Source organism: Lygodium microphyllum, chromosome 11 (assembly GCF_053477565.2).
Source record: "Lygodium microphyllum isolate KBCC chromosome 11, Lygodium_microphyllum_v1.1.10, whole genome shotgun sequence".
Classification (NCBI taxonomy): Eukaryota; Viridiplantae; Streptophyta; class Polypodiopsida; order Schizaeales; family Lygodiaceae; genus Lygodium; species Lygodium microphyllum.
The window spans coordinates 161,510,469-161,526,915 of NC_141145.1; the positions used below are offsets into that span (position 1 = coordinate 161,510,469).

Genomic DNA, 16,447 nt, shown 5'->3' on the forward strand with positions numbered 1-16,447 from the left:
AAAAGGCAAAGGTGGTTCCTTCACCAAAAATGATCGTGACAAAAAGAAGAAGGGTGAAAAGAAGAAGTTTCAAGGAGAGTGCTTCTACTGCAAGAAGAAAGGACATGCAATTGCAGATTGTCGTGTCAAGAAGGCAGATGAAAAGAATGGTACCCTTAAAAGTAAAGGGAAAGAGATAGCCAATACGGCTAAAGCAGAGCTGGAATTATTCATGGCGACCATTGAGGAAGTGTGCTCCTCAGCGCAAGAAGAATCTACCACTGACTCATGGGTGTTGGATAGTGGGGCCTCCCGTCACATGACCAACAAGAAAGGTGTATACAGTTCTATGCAGCCTCTACAAGAATCCATCACTGTGACGGTTGGAAATGATGCTAAATGCCCTGCTGCAGGCACAGGTACTATTTCTTTTGTTGCTGCAAATGGTGAAGTCAAAAAGCTTTCAAATGTGTTGTATGTTCCCGAAATCAAGATAAATCTATTATCAGTTGCTGCCATAACTGATCTTGGTCATGAAGTGAGGTTCAAGAAGACAGGTATAGAAATTATTGATAGTGCTGGCACAATTGTTGGCAAAGGAGAAAGAAGGAACAACCTGTATGAGCTAAGTACTCTTACAGCCACCGCTGGAGTGGGTACAAGTAAGCTTTGGCATGAAAGGTTTGGACACATCGGATTTGCAGTATTGAAGGAGATGCAAAAGCAAGGTATGGTTGCTCACCTACCTACAATAACTGAATTGAAGGAACCATGTGAAGCTTGTATGATGGGCAAGCAACAGAGAAAGACATTTCCACAAGAAAGCAAGAATAGAGCACAGACTCCTCTAGAGTTGGTGCATGCTGACTTGTGTGGTAAGATGCCTACACATGCCTTGGGGGGATCTTCTTATTTTATGTTGATTGTCGACGACTACAGTAGGAAGACTACAGTAGGAAGATGTGGGTGTACTTCCTTCGTGATAAGGCTCAAGCTTTTGGTAAGTTTAAAGAATTGCTAATACTTGTTGAGAATGAAATAGGGAAAAGTGTGAAGAAATTTAGAACAAATGGTGGTGGTGAGTTCAACTCAAAGGAGTTTGAAGGCTTTTGCAAGAGCAAAGGGATCAAGCATCAATTGACGATGCCTCACACACCTTAGCAGAACGGTGTTGTGGAACGCACGAATCGCACCATTGTGGAGATGGCAAGATGCATGCTAAAGGGCAAGGGATTGCCTAACCATTTTTGGGCTGAAGCTGTTAATACTGCAATCTACTTTCTAAATCGGAGCTATACAAAGGCTCTCAAGGAAAAAACACCTCATGAGGCTTACACTGGTAAGAAACCATCTGTCTCACATTTCAAAATTTTTGGATGTGAATGTTATGCACATGTTCCAGATGAAAAGAGAAACAAGTTACAACCAAAAAGTAGAAAATGTATCTTCTTGGGTTATAGTGATGAGCAGAAGGCTTACAAATTATATGACCAAGAGGCAAAGAAGATCATCGTGAGCCGTGATGTGGTGTTCAAGGAGGAGCTGCATACAGTGAAGGAGGAGAAGGCGAGTTCTTCCATTTTATCATCAAGTGAAGAAGTAGTCCACTATGAACCTGTCCCGAGAGCTATCCCTATCCTTAAGGAGGAGGAAGCATCATCTTCAGACGATGAGGAAAAAGTTCACCAACCTGACATCACCCCACCGGAAAAGCCATTGCCGCGCTGGGTGAAGCAGCTCTATGACCACAATAATCCTATGCCTACATCTGTTGAGGAGAAGGCAGACGGACCAAGGAGGTCTCAGAGAATAGAGGAGCAAAGGAGGGCTTCTGCTCACATAGTCAATATGGCCTTGATGGTTGAGATTATGAGAGAAGTAAAGGAGCCAACTGACTTAGAAGAAGCACTTGCAGATCCATCATGGAAGGCTGCTATGCAGGCAGAGTATGATAGCATAATGAAGAATGACACTTGGGAGCTAGTGAATCGACCAGCAAAGTGGAAGGTTATTGGCACCAAGTGGATCTAGAAGGTAAAGTACAAGGTTGATGGTACCTTAGAAAAGTACAAAGCTAGACTGGTTGCCCAAGGATTTTCACAAGGGTTTGATTTTCAAGGGTCATTTGCCCCAACTGCCAGAATGATCACTATTCGCACGGTACTTGCAGTGCCTGCCCACAAGAAGTGGCCAGTGTACCAAATGGATATTAAGTCAGCGTTCTTAAATGGTACCCTCAAGGAGGAGGTGTACGTGGCTCAGCCACCAGGGTTTGAGGCCCCCCATTCTGAGAACAAAGTGTGTAAGCTGAAGAAGGCATTATATGGGTTGAAACAAGCCCCCAGAGCATGGTACCAGCGGATAGATAAGTTCTTTTTAAACCTAAACTTCAAAAGATGTGCCTCAGATGCTAACTTGTATGTTTACATGGATGGTAAAAAGTCTGTAGTGATTGTCCTATATGTGGACGACCTTCTTATTACAGGTGACTATGAAGATATGATCAACCAAACTCGAAAGGCTTTGAGTTCTGAGTTTGAAATGACAGACTTGGGCTTGCTACACTATTGTTTAGGGATTGAAGTCTGGCAGGAGCCAGGAAAGATCTTCATCTCTCAGAAGAAGTATGCATGGGAGATCTTGAAGGCATTTGGCATGACCGAGTGCAAGGAGATAGCTACACCTATGGAGGTGAATGCAAAGTTATCCGTCGAGGATACATCAGCACTAGCAGACATTGGGAGGTATAGGAGGCTGATCTACTTGTGCAACACCAGACCAAATATCAGTTTTGTTGTTGGTGTTTTGAGCAGGTTCTCAAACAAACCTCATAAGAGTCATTGGAAGGCTGGGATGCGGTGCTTAGATACTTGAAGAAAACTCTTGACTATGGTATCACATACAGTTTTGGAACTTCTCTTGTGGGGAACTGTGACTCAGATTGGGCAGGAGACATTGATTCCAGAAAGTCAGTTTCTGGTTATTGTTTCTCTTTGGGTTCATGAATTTTCTCTTGGATTAGTAAGAAGCAACCAACAATGGCATTGTCTTCTACCGAAGCAGAGTACAAGGCAGCTTGTTTTGCTGCATGTGAAGCCGTATGGTTGAGAAGGATTCTATGGCATATGGGAGTACAGGATGAAGAACCGACTGTGCTGAGATATGACAATCAGAGTTGCATCGCCATTGCTAAAAATCTAGTGTTTCATGCACGCACCAAGCATATAGAGATCCAGTATCACTATGTGTCTGATTTGATAGAGGATGGGATAGTGGAACTGGTCTACTGTCCAACAAAGGAGAATGGAGCAGATATCTTCACCAAAGCACTTACGAAGGATCTGCTTCAAGTTCATCTTCAGAGACTCGGCATTGGGCCGAGGAGATAGTTAACCTATGGGTGGACATTGAGGGGGAGTGTTAGATATGATCAATGCCCCACCCTCATTAGGTGCTACAAATGATCCATGGTGCTCAAAGTTGTAAGGCCCCCATTATGAGGAGAAGCCAAATGTGAGCCTGGACATTGGTTGAGTCCTGACTTGTATATCAGATGAGGTCTATGTGATCAGATGGCAAAAAGATGACCATTGTGGGTCTAATTTTTGGGTTAGACAGTGGTTAAGCTGCTAACAACTCGAGGCGCATTGCATTGAGTCACAGTGTAAGGGAGTTAAAAGAGGCCCCTATTGTGGGTTCCGAGAGCCGCAGAAGCGGCCCCTGGCTGGAAGGTTCCAGGGGGGCCAGCGGCCCCCTTGTCGAGGGTCCGGGGGCAGCGCCCCCGACCCGATGGTAAAGGGAATATTCTAAGTGAATATTCCCTAGTAAAGGGAATATTCCCTGGCCGACTAGTGGAGGCTCATATGGTAGGTCGGTCAGTAGGCCGACCTAACGACCTTCACAGGCTATAAAAGCTAAACCCCTTCGCAGCCATCTCTCACTCATCTTTCACCCAGTCAGAGTTATTATTCCAGCTAGCCTTAATCTCTTCGCATATCTTCTGTCTAGATCGCCATCTAAGCTTCACACAGTGGAAGCGCATGGGTGGACAGAGCCATCTTTGTATCAGTTGTTTGGAGTTAAAGAATTTATTGATTCTCCTCTTATCTGTTGTGTACTCTCTATCTCTTTCTCAGATTCTGTTCACTGTGCCATGTAATATTTTACACAAGGTACCTAATCAACTCGGTCACACTCGCATCGCTCCACCCGTATTTTGCTTGCACACTTAGGAGTGCAAGCAGTGTTTTCAGGTGAGATACTCGACACTTATCATATAATGGTATGGATGCTTCCTCTCTAAGCGGATCAGAATTCTCGACATCTATGGGAATCAATGCATCGATCATTGCCTCCATCTCAAGCTCCAAGATTATAGATAAGTCTAAAAGGCTCTCTGTCTCCTCTAGTATTGATAGTATAGATTGGGTAGTACCTTCTAAGTAGTGGATTGGCTAAGGCACTCCATCCATCGCATACCCACGAACACTTGTAATTGGCCGCAAAGGGTGCACTCCTCCTTAGAATGAGACATCACCTCCCTAGATAGAAAATTTTTTAGTCACACCCAATCTTTTTGTATATGGTATTCAATTAGCTTATGAATACACTGCATGATTGATATTAACTTTTCTTACCGTTTGCTCAAAATCCAAGATCACCTAATCAATGATCTCAAAATGAAACTCGTCGAAGCGTCATACGTGTTCTATAGACAATTGACGTTTTCGTCTAATTGTCGGCTTACATTGAGAGTAAGGACATGAGACACGCTGATTAATATACATCTTGCACTCTTAAACATCACAACCTTCATCGTTTTCTATTTTTTCTACGTTATGATAAAAAATTTGTTTTTGTTATCATTCTATTTTTCTTTCTTAAATTGTTTGAGAAGGGATTTCTTCTCTTGTAACTAGCAAACATTAACATATGTAAAGTCTTCACTCACCCACCCACAAATTAACGTATGTCAGAGTATTTCTTGTCTCGTGGTATTGCATCAAACCTCGCCACCACTCTCTCTTTGTTTTTTATCCATTCATTATCTCCTCTCCTTTCATCCCTCTCTCCTTTATTATGCTATATGTTTATTTCCTCTCTCGTTCCTTCATCCTTTTTCTCTTCCTCCCCCTCTCTCATTTCCTTTAACAAAACGCATCTCTCTCTACTACTACTACTACTACTACTACTACTACTACTACTACTACTACTACTACTACTACTACTACTACTACTACTACGACTACGACTACGACTACGACTACGACTACGACTACGACTACGACTACGACTACGACTACGACTACGACTACGACTACGACTACGACTACGACTACGACTACGACTACGACTACGACTACGACTACGACTACGACGACGACGACGACGACGACGACGACGACGACGACGACGACGACCACCACCACCACCACCACCACCACTACTACTACCACTACTACCACCACCACTACGACTACTACTACCACTACTACTACCACTACTACTACGACCACCACCACCACCACCACCACCACCACCACCACCACCACCACTATTACTACTACAAACAATAAAACTACTACTGCTATCACTACTACAACAACAACAATAAATAAGAAAACTAAACAACAATAAATAAGAAAACAAAAAAAACTATTACTACTACAACAACGAACAATTAAACCACTACTACTACTACAACCACGACTACCACTACCACTACCACTATAATAAATAAAAGAATAAGAAAAAACAACTACTACAAAAAAAAATACTACTACTACTACTACTACTACTACTAATAAGAAAAAACAACAACTACTACTACTACAAACAATAAAACTACTACTGCTATCACTACTACAACAACAACAATAAATAAGAAAACTAGACAACAATAAATAAGAAAACAAAAAAAACTATTACTACTACAACAACGAACAATTAAACCACTACTACTACAACCACGACTACCACTACCACTACCACTATAATAAATAAAAGAATAAGAAAAAACAACTACTACAAAAAAAAAACTAAATAACAATAAACAAGAAAAGAAAAAAAAACTACTACTACTACAAACAAGAAAGCTACTATTATTACTACTAGTACTAGTACTACAATCATGACTACGACCACTACAACAACTCTCTCTCTCTCTCTCTCTCTCTCTCTTTCTCTCTCTCTCTCTCTCTACCACTACCACTACCACTACAATAAACAAGAATAGAAGAAAAATCAACAACAACAACAACAACTACTACTACTACTACAACAAACAAGAAAACCACTACTACTACAACCACCACAACTACGACTACCACTACCACTACCACTACAATAAACAAGAAAAGAAGAAAAAACAATAACAACAACAACAATAACAACTACTACTACTACTACTCCTACAATAACAACAAACAAGAAAAGAAGAAAAAACTACTACTACTACTACAACAACAAAAAACAAGAAAACTAAACAACAATAAACAAGAAAAGAAAAAAAATACTACTACTACAAACAAGAAAACTACTATTACTACTACTAATACTACTACTACAATCACGACTATGCCCACTACGACTACGCCCACTACGACCACGACTACGACTACCATAACAACAACAAACTAGAAGAGAACAAATTAAACAACTACTACTATCACTACCACTACCACTACCACTACTACTACTATGACTACCACAACATCAACAAACAAGAAAATAAGAAATTAAACAACTACCGCTACCACTACCACTACTACGACAACCACAAAAAACAACAAACAAGAGAAGAAGAAAAAACAACTACTACTACCAAAAAAAAAAAAACTAAACAACAATAAAAAAGAAAAGAAAAAAAAAACTACTACTACTACAATAACAAACAAGAAAACTACTATTACTACCAACATTACTACTACTACAATCACGACTACGCCGACTACGACCACGACTGCGACTTCCATAACAACAACAAACTAGAAGAAAAGAAATTAAACAACAACTACTACTATCACTACCACTACCACTACTACTACTACTACTACTACGACTACCACAACAACAACAAACAAGAAATTAAGAAATTAAATAACTACCACTACCACTACCACGACAACCACAAAAACAACAAATAAGAAAATAAGAAATTAATCTCCAGCTGCCACTGCCACTGCCACTGCCACTACCACTACAAAAACAACAAACAAGAAAATAAGAAATTAATCTCCAGCTACCACTACCACTACCACAACAACAACAAACAATATAAAAAAGAAAAGAAGAAATAAAACAACAACAACAATAACAACAACCTCTCCCTCCTCTCTCTCCCTCCCTCTCTTTCTCTCTTTCCCTATTATGTTTAATGTTTTCTCCCTCTCTCTCGTTCCTTCTTTCCTTTTCTCTCTTCCTCTTCCTCTCTCATTTCCTCTCCCTCCCTCACCCTCTCCCTCCCTTTCTCTCTTTCCCTATTATATTTAATATTTTTTCCCTCTCTCTCTCATTCCTTCTTTCCTTTTCTCTCTTACTCTCCCTCTCTCATTTCCTCTTCCTCCCTCTCCCTCTCCCTCTCTTTCTCTTTCCCTATTATGTTTAGTGTTCTCTCTCTCTCTCTCTCTCTCTCTCTCTCTCTCTCTCTCTCTCTCTTCCCTTTTCTCTCTTCCTCTCCCTCCCTCATTTCCTCACCCTCCCTCACCCTCTCCCTCTCTTTCTCTCTTTCCCTATTATGTTTAATGTTTTTTCCCTCTCTCCCGTTCCTTCTTTCCTTTTCTCTCTTCCTCTCTCTCTCTTACTTCCTTTTCTCTCTTCCTCTCTCTTACTTCCTTTTCTCCCTTCCTCTCCCTCTCTCATTTCCTCTCCCTCCCTCTCCCTCTCCCTCTCTTTCCCTATTATATTTAATGTTTTCTCCCTCTCTCTCTCTCTCGTTCCTTCTTTCCTTCTCTCTTCCTCTCCCTCTCTCAATACACATGATTTTTAACAAAAACAAGTAAAAGAAAAAGAGAAAACACAAAAACAAAGTAAGAAGAAACAATGCACTCACCGTAAAGGCTCGAGAATGGATTCGTCGGCTCCTCTTTGCCCTCCGTATACTTCCTCCTCTTCTTCGCGAATGGCAGCGGCGACGGTGAGAAGCTTTCATTCTCCCTCTTTCTCTCTTTCTCTTCCTCTTCCTCTCAAATGCAACATTGAGTTCGCTCTCCCTTTCTGGTGCGCAGATCGGTCGCAGAATGCTCACGTAGTGAATCTCGGAAGGTCCCCAAGAACAATGAACTCTACCTTTTTGCATAAAAAACAATGTAAAAGCATGCACGACAAGAAGCAAGAGACAAATTGGATTCAATCTCCCCCCATGCCTTGTGTGAGCGCTTCACAAAGCATGTATTTTATGTATATTTCAATCTTCATGCTCAATAATAGCCCAATTTACAAAAATATGACAAGCTTTTAGCTTTTGAGTTTGCTTTTTACAAAAATAGAAAAATAAAGCTAATGGACGGTGCCCATAGAGTCTGGCACGCCCAATCTCAATGTCCAAATAGAAATAACATATCCGTGTGCATAGGCGCATACAAAATAATAATCAATAATCAATGTCTCGATAGACATAATAAAATATAGGCGTTGCGCCTATCAAAATATAATCCAAAGGTCGAATACTCGCTAGACTCCAATGCTTTCCTCCGCCACTGCTGCTATCTCTACACATCAACTGAAGCATTCACAATCGTTAGTAAAATAATACAATTAAACCGACAAAAGTGAATACCTAGCAGTCTTCAGCTACATAAATAAATCAACTGGTTAGAAATAAATCCTAACCTTAATTTATTACGAGTGCGCACTCTAAACTCATAAACGTTTATTAATTTAATATGCATTTTGCGGAATCACCCGCTATGGAATCACCCATGTACACACTAAATTAATGAAACGCCCGAAAAGGACAGGCGTCCCCATCAACTTCTCGCACAAAGAATCCTCTTTGTGTATGAGCCCCGGTCATCTAAGTTTACGAAATCCACCGTAAAACCTCACGGAATCCACCGTCGAATATGCCTCCTGGCATCATACCCCCGGGGTGGGATAGCAATTGACCTCAATTGCTATTAGCACAATGTGGAGCTAACAGAGTGGGGAAAGCATTTAAGTCTCTAGCGTGCATCCATTGTGCTTCCTCTACAGGATGGTTCTTAGTTTTTACTAGATATCTAGAATACCTTCGGCCAGTTCTAGTGGTCATGTAGTCAGTGTCTATGATGGCTTCTGGTTCAAGTATTTCAGTCTCTTCTTCTAATAAAGGTGGGTTTTCATAAACAGGGTGGATAGGTAATTGGTCTCTAAATTGTCTCAATAAACTAATGTGAAATGTATTGTGAATTTTCCAATGAGATAGTAATTCTAACTTGAATGCATTATCATTAATCTTATGAATTATTCTAAATGGTCCATAGAATCTAGGAGCTAATTTGACAACTGGATGTCTATCTACACTTTGCAGTCTACGCTTTTCTATTCTAAGCCAAACATAATCATCAACTTTGAAATTCATAGCTTGTCTTTTTTTGTTGGCTTGTTTGGTATATGATTGTTGGGCTTTAGCAATCATATCCTTAACCTCATCAAAAATACTATTATGCATAGTAGCAATATCATCAGCACTCTGAATTCTATTAGACAAAGATGCAACAGGTGTAGATAATCTATATCCATAAATGACTTCAAAAGGTGCTTTCTTTGTAGATGTGTGCGGTGTATTGTTATATGCAAACTGTAATAAATGCAAATGAGTGTCTCATGTCTGAGGTTTAGAGATAGTATATGCACGTAAAATATCTAGAATTGTGCTATTTGTGGCTTCTGTTTGTCCATTTGTTTCTGGATGAAATGCAGATGAAAAATCAATCTTTATGCCTAGATTTGCAAACAGTGTAATCTAAAAATTGTTACAAAATCTAGAATCACGATCTGAAATAATCACTTTTGGCAATCCATGGTTAGTAAAAATAGTTTTCAAAAATAATTGTGCTGCTTGTGATGCTGTTAAAGTTTTCTTACATGCAATGAAATATGCTTGTTTACTAAATCTATCTACAATTATCCAAATCATGTCATGGTTAGATTTAGTATTTGGTAATCCAGTAATGAAATCCATAGAAATATGTTCCCAAGGTTTAGATGGAATAGACAAAGGCATTAATAATCCATATTGTTTACCATGATGTCTCTTTATTCTTTGACAAATCAAACATTCAGAAACGAAATTAGATACATCTGCATCCATATGCGACCAATAAAAATCTTCAGTTAACATGCGTAATGTAGATATAATACCTCTATGACCTTGATATGGGGGACAATGAATTTCATTCAAAACAAAAGATCGGAATGGAATAGTAACACACAGTCTCTTCAAAAAACATAAATCCATCATTATATGACAATGAATCAACAAGAATGAAATTATTTTGAACTAATTTTTGCCAATCAAAATGAAAAGTAATATCCTGGTGATATGTATCTTTCATAGCAATCAAAGAATCAAAAGATATGATATAAATATTATGAATTGCAGGTCTTCTACTCAATACATCAGCAACTACATTTTCTTTTCCAGGTTGGTATTGAATGATAGGATGAAAACTTTGAATGAAGGAAGCCCATTTGATATGACGGTCAAAAATTTGGGGTTAGCTAAGTAGATGTCTAATGCTTTGCTGGTCGGTCTTTATCATGAATTCTGAACCCATTAAATAGTGCTTCCACTGTTTTAATGCTTGTACAACTGCTAATAGTTCTTTGTCATAAGTGGAATATTTCAGCTCAGAGGGTTTCAGCTTAGAACTAGAATATGCTATTGGATAATTGTCTTGCATTAGTACAGCTCCTATTCCTGATCCGCTAGCATCGGTCACAACTAGAAAAAATAGTCTATTAAAGTCAGGCAATTGTAGAACTGGGGCATTAGTTAATGCACATTTCAGTAAGTCAAAAGATTTCTGCTGAGTTTCAGTCCATTGATAAGCAATTCCTTTCTTAAGAAGTTTTGTTAATGGTAAAGCAAGTAATGAAAAATTACGTACAAACTTCCTATAGAAACTAGCAAGACCAAGAAATGAGCGTAATTCATGTACATTCTTAGGAACAGGCCAATGCAATATTGCATCAATTTTCTTAGGATCAACTTTAATTCCTTCTTTTGATACAATATGACCTAAATATTCTATTTCTGTCTTAAAAAATTCACTCTTTTCAAGATTTGCAAACAATTGATTTTCTTTCAGTAATTGAAAAACTAATTATAAATGCTCATAATGTTCTTTTTCACTTTGACTAAACACCAAGATATCATCAAAGAAAACAATCACACAATATTGATATTTCAAAAAGATACGGTTCATCATTCTACTGAAAGTAGCAAGTGCATTAGTTGATCTGAATGGCATGACTAAGAATTCGTAATGGCCAAACTGTATTCTGAATGCAGTCTTAAATATGTCGAATCTATCTAGCCTCACCTGATGATATCCAGACTTAAGGTCAATTTTACTAAATATAGAAGATCCTTGCAGTTTGTCCATAAGGTCAACTCTAGGTATAGGATACCTATTCTTTACAGTGATCTTATTTAATGCTCGGTAGTCAATACACATACGATAAGTATTATTCTTTTTCTTGACTAAGAGTACAGGTGCACCAAATGGAGAACTGCTAGGTCGAATTAAGCCTCTATTTAGTAATTCTTCAACTTGACTCTGGATTTCTTTTTGCTCTATTTGATTGTCCCTATATGGTGCTTTGCAAGGTGGTTGTGTGCCATGTATCAAATCAATCTTATGGTCTTCTGGACGTGAAGGAGGTAAACCTGGTGGTAGGTCTTCTGCAACACAGTCCTTAAAATATGCAAGAAATTCCTTATGCCTAGGGTGCATATGATTTTCCTTTGCTTGCAATTCATTCACCCAAATGAGATATGATTTAGTACTCTTGCGTAGTGCACGTTTTGCTTGAGTATGCGAAAGCAGTGGAAAAATATTAGATGCATGCATACCATATAATGTAATAGATTTTCCTTGAAAATTAATATTCATTGTGTGCGTGGAATAATCTATATTTGGATTATGCTGGTGTCTCCAAGGCATTCCTAAAATAATGTCGCTTGACTATAATGGAACAACTAAGAAATTTCTTCTTTCAATATATGAACCAATTTGAATTTCTAAATCTTGTATTTCTTGTGTGCCATTGTACCTAGTGCCTAAAAATGTAACTTTTATGCGATAATGTGTAGGTACAATCTGTAATTTCAATTCCTTTACCAATTTTGCTGAAATAAAGTCATGAGTACTACCGTCATCATGCAAGATAGTTCTTTTCTTTCCATGCACCATACATTTCATAGTCAACAATGAATGTGGAGTAGGCATACTTGGTAAAGTATTGGAAGTAGTAGTATTATCATCCTCATCTTCAGTGAAATCCGGCATATCCTCATGCTCGTCTTCGTCCATGGCTTCAAGATAGTTGATATGTGCTGGTGGCTTCTTTGAATGACAATTTGCTGCGAGATGCCCCGGCTAGTGACACTTATAGCATACTATTGGCTTGGCTTTGGTTACATTATTTACAATGGCTGGAAGTCTGGGTACATTTGGATTTGCTTGTGGAATAGGCTTAGGATTTGGATTGACAGTGGATGGTAATGCAGGTGGTTTAGCCCAATTCTTGCGGAAAGATGGTGATGAGAAACGACCTGGATTAAACCTTCTAAAATTGAAATTGAATTGTTTAGATCCATAATTACCATTGGCTTGGAATTGCTGTGGTCGTCTATCTCTTCCGCGTAACTTATCTTCAGTGTCGTGAGCTAAGGAGATGGCGTCTTCAAGGGTAGCAGGCTTGAACATGTTCACTTCAGCATAGTAATGTCCAAGAAGTCCAGACATATACTTCCGCTTATGTGTCGTCTCTGGTACGTCTTCAAGCATGCATAGCTGTAGGAGTGCATTCCAAAAACGCTTTGTATACTGTGGAATAGGCTCACGATCCCATTGTTGAAGTAAATCCCATTGCTTGATAGCCTTCTCATGAAATTGCGGTGGAAGGAAATTCTGCATGAATTTCTTGAAATCTTCCCAAGTAGCAGGACATTCTATGCTCTTGCGGACTACAGTCCACCAAAGTGATGCTCTGTCTATCAGATGATTAGTAACACACTTGATTTTATCTTTTTCTGGATAAGTTTTCTCATGGAAATAGTCATCAAACTGGCTAATGAATGATAAAACAGTATTTCCTTCTCGTATGCCATTGAAAGTGCGAAATTTGAAACTTCGTTTACTTATCTTGAATTCCTTGCGAATGGTTTGTGCTTCAAGAGTGGTGTCGATGGTACGTTGAATCAAATCTTCAGCTTGAGGTTCTTCTTTATCGGTGGACGCTCTTTGTAGTTTTGTCAATTGCGCTTGCAATGCTTGCCTAGCCCTTCGCTCTTCTTCCAGTTGTAGCATGATTAGATCCAGCTTTTGTTCCATAGTAGGCTCAGGTAAGTCATCTTCAGCCATAGGATCATCCATATGTGGGGTAATCATCCTATAAAACTCAATAAACCTTTCTCACTCAAAATCAGGTTAGCGGGATGAGCGTAGCTCAAATTTGGGGTTACAAGGCTATGTATTTTTTGATATTTCTTTGTCTATTTTCAGAAAATCTGCAATATTTCCGTCTTCGTTTGCTAAAAATACTTCAGCGAACCTGTAGATAGGTAGAACACCTTGCCACGAACAACTTTCCAGTTCATAGTTTTTGCATAGGAACAAGTCTTCTAGGAGTTTTAAGCACTAGTCAGTTCTGACTCCAGTTGACTAGTCTGACTTGCAGAGTTGCAGACCTAGCCGACTTATAGAGTTGCAGACTTACAAAACTTAGGCCGACTTGATGAACTTGCAGAACTTGATTCCACGTGACTTACAGAACTTGACTTTTGCGGTGTAGGACCTGGAGTTTGTGGACTTATTTGCCTTGTCTGACTTGAGTAACTTGGCTTGACTTAAGGAAGTTAAGCTTAAAAAGCTTAATCAACAGTCGTCTAATTTTCGTGGGGGGGGGGGGGGGGGGAACCGTTTTTTATGACGGCGCGAAAAACGCGACCCTCTTCTGATACCACGATGAGCAATTAAGAAGCTCTTAAGCTTCTTAAGTCTCTTCTAAGCTTTACTTAAGCTTAACTTATGAGAAATAAGAGATGAAGTTCTTGTTTTCTCACTGTATAACCACGACTTCATGAAGGAGATGGATGCGTGGTCCTCTGCCTACAGAGCCTGGTCCTTCGCAATCTGACAGTATAAACAGGGGTTCTTGATCGCCAGAAGTCTGCCTGTATTGACGGTTCGCGACGAGATTGACTGTAGAGCACGTTTGTTCCTGGAGCTCCGCCTTCGCCCGAGATTGGTAGTGATTGGAAGCTCTTGATCTCTGCTCCGCTCTGATACCACTGGTGCGCAGATCGGTCGCAGAATGCTCACGTAGTGAATCCCGGAAGGTCCCCAAAAACAATGAACTCTACCTTTTTGCACAAAAAACAATGTAAAAGCATGCATGACAAGAAGCAAGAGACAAATTGGGTTCAATCTCCCCCCATGCCTTATGTGAGCGCTTCATAAAGCATGTATTTTATGTATATTTCAATCTTCATGCTCAATAATAGCCCAATTTACAAAAATATGACAAGCTTTTAGCTTTTGAGTTTGCTTTCTACAAAAATAGGAAAATAAAGCTAATGGACGGTGCCCATAGAGTCTGGCACGCCCAATCTCAATGTCCAAATAGAAATAACATATCCGTGCGCATAGGCGCTTACAAAATAATAATCAATAATCAATGTCTCGATAGACATAACAAAATATAGGCATTGCGTCTATCAAAATATAATCCAAAGGTCGAATACTCGCTAGACTCCAATGCTTTCCTCCACCACTGCTGCTATCTCTACACATCAACTGAAGCATTCACAATCGTTAGTAAAATAATACAATTAAACTGACAAAAGTGACTACCTAGCAGTCTTCAGCTACATAAATAAATCAACTGGTTAGAAATAAATCCTAACCTTAATTTATTACGAGTGTGCACTGTAAACTCATAAACGTTTATTAATTTAATATGCATTTTGCGGAATCACCCGCTATGGAATCACCCATGTACACACTAAATTAATGAAACGCCCGAAAAGGACAGGCGTCCCCATCAACTTCTTGCACAAAGAATCATCTTTGTGTATGAGCCCCGGTCATCTAAGTTTACGGAATCCACCGTAAAACCTCACGGAATCCACCGTGGAATATGCCTCCTGGCATCACTTTCACTCTCTCTTTCGTGTACCGCGCAAAATAACGCGCTCGGGTTTCGGCCCGTGTTTTTTTCGTCTAACCACCGTCACTATTTGTATTGCTATTTTGCGTCGGAAAGCGCTATCCCTATGCCTCCATATCCTTGTAATGAATATGACTTGGTCAATGATCTAGATATCTTTCGTCTAACTTGACATTTTATCAAGTGCTAATGTTGTCTCCTAGTTGTCGAAAAAGATTGAAAAGTATTATCATGCGATGACATGGTCTAAGGATTGCCAACCTTGTAACTATTACAAAAACCAATAGAACCCTAGAGCCTGTGAGAGAAGTGAATGTGGCCAATTCCTTCTTGGATCTTGGTACCCTAGAGATTGGCATTTGGATTGAATGATATTTTATTGTAGATGTATTGATTGATGAATTCTTATCATTGAACATAATGACAAATGTGACAATGAAGGATCTAGGCTTGTAAGGTATGTAACCTACATAATGGTCTTATTAGGCTAGTCAATAAGAGCAAAATTAAGCATTTGGATATTTTTCCATATGTGAAGACCATTCTGGTGGGAAGAGACTATTGGCTGACCTACTTGGTAGTGAAATAAAATTTCTATGGGACATCATATCCTCTTCTACTAGGAAAACCATGGCTTTTTAAAGCAACATAGACAGTTTGGTTCAAGGAAACCCCGACCTTGGGTGACAACCCAACAAGGTGGTAGTGAAGTTGTATGACTCACAAAAAGGTAATGGATGCACCTCTATCAAGCCTTATCAAAATCTTCCAATGAAGTTACAGATGGTATATTAGTAGATAAATAAGTTTTCAAATCGATCTTTCCCAAGAAAATAGAGGCACAATCCCTGACAATGGGCACTGTAGGCCAACTCCCAAAAGAAGCAAAGTACTTGTCAATGGGTGAATACTACCTATCTAAATCAGGAATAACTTCTAAAATTATGTCTTGACAGTGAGATAGAGGCATGGATGTATTGCTCTCCCTATTACATGGCCATAGCAGAGCCAAAGACAGAAGCAAAACACGAAGTAGAGAACCTATTCTTCTCTTATAGAGCCCCTATAGAGACAAATCCAAAGTCTGAAG

General features: G+C 39.3%; 1 protein-coding gene across 4 annotated transcripts in view; it reads right to left on the reverse strand.

Moving 5' to 3' along the window:
* Positions 1-8,623: 8,623 nt before the first annotated feature.
* LOC148029587 (uncharacterized) overlaps positions 8,624-16,447 on the reverse strand; it is a 93,792-nt gene continuing 85,968 nt past the window's right edge. For 3 of the 4 annotated variants that reach the window (XM_087688459.1, XM_087688457.1, XM_087688458.1), the window contains one exon: positions 8,628-8,698. The gene's annotated coding sequence lies outside the window, so the exon portion shown is untranslated. Of the gene's footprint in view, positions 8,699-16,447 lie in introns of all 4 variants that reach the window. The other variant, XM_087688456.1, reaches the window with a different exon arrangement.